Here is a 1,572-nt window from a genome sequence, read left to right as displayed (position 1 = left end):
TATCAGAAAATAAGTCAAGGATATTTGTAAGTGGTGTAGATTTGTGTATTCTGACTGTATCATTATAATAATAATGAAGGAAATTACACCTGTATGTCTAGTTAAGGCATGTCAGATTGGAGCAGATATCAGTCTGATCTGATAACACGAGCAGCTGAGTCTGATTTATTCTTGCAAAAGCTTGACAGAGTGAAAGCACAAACCCTTTTTAAGATGAAGGACATGAATATTACATTACAGCCCTAATATCCAACAACACATATATTCACAATATAAATCAGTTGTATCAGGATCTTTGTTCCTGTGTGTGTGTGTGTGTGTGTGTGTGTGTGTGTGTGTGTGTGTGTGTGTGTGTGTGTGTGTGTGTGTGTGTGTCAGATGCATTTGTGTCACGCTCCGCATTTCTCTCTGAGAGCTTAACCAAAGCGTTTCAGATTAGTGTGTGTAGGCTGAATCTTAAAAATGTGAGCCGTCATTTAAAGCATCACACACAGACTGCAGCAGACGAGAGCCGATTAAAGGTCCCACCTCAACAGAGCAGGAGACACACAGAGAGAAAAGATTCAGGGATGGAGGAGTGTGTGATTGTATAAGCAGAGCAGAGCATCCACTTTGTGTGTGTGTGTGTGTGTGTGTGTGTGTGTGTGTGTACGTTTAAAACTAGTGTACACCAGCATCACCAATTGAAATTGTACAAATAATGACTGTTTTCAAACAGGTCTTCTTGTACACATCTTTGTCTGCTGTGGGTTAACGAACAGATAATTTTGCCTCAAATTCAATCCACTGATTGAGTCAGAATTTGCCATATTGAGCCGGTCAATGAAGTCTGTTTATATAATATGAAGTTTTGTATATAATATAATATACTACATTTTTCCTTTTATTCAACTTTGAGGTTTAATATGACTATACATGTTTTTGTGTTTCATGTAATGAGATAAAGAGAATATATTGTGTGTCTTTCTACTCTTCAGAGCAGTGTGTGTTTCTTTGTGTAATTATTGTTTACACACACACACACACACACACACACACACACACACACACACACACACACACACACACACACACAGCTAAAGCGTAACTAAGTCTGTTTAGACTCTGAGCGAGAGCATCTGTACAGACATTGTGCTGCACAAACCGCATGAATGATGATGCTCAGCTCAACTTCAGCTCCGATTCACTGATATGAAATGCGTTTGAGAAGTTGACGTCCTGTGGTGTGACATACAGTATATGGCACTTATGACCATATTACCTAAAAGACCACATAATATGTATTTGTCACAATTTGTGGAGACAAAAAATGTGATTAAAGGTGCAAAACCTCCAGTTTCCAGTTACAGCAGTTGACCTGCACACTTTCCTTTAGAGCCATATTTAACTTCTTGATGTTAATTTGAAAAACAGCTCAAGAACATTCATGTAGGTTTATATTCACAGGAGCTTTGATCCTTTTACAGTTCATTTTATTTCTAAACTTTATACACCTTTATTGGGTTGTTAATAAAGTTGATGGTTCAAAGGTTGCGTTCCTATAAGACTTTATCTTGAACATTTGTACATTTG

This window comes from Cyprinus carpio, chromosome A6 (assembly GCF_018340385.1).
Source record: "Cyprinus carpio isolate SPL01 chromosome A6, ASM1834038v1, whole genome shotgun sequence".
In the NCBI taxonomy this organism is placed as follows: domain Eukaryota; kingdom Metazoa; phylum Chordata; class Actinopteri; order Cypriniformes; family Cyprinidae; genus Cyprinus; species Cyprinus carpio.
The sequence above is the reverse complement of the archived record's forward strand: the minus strand, read 5'-3'. Positions refer to the sequence as shown.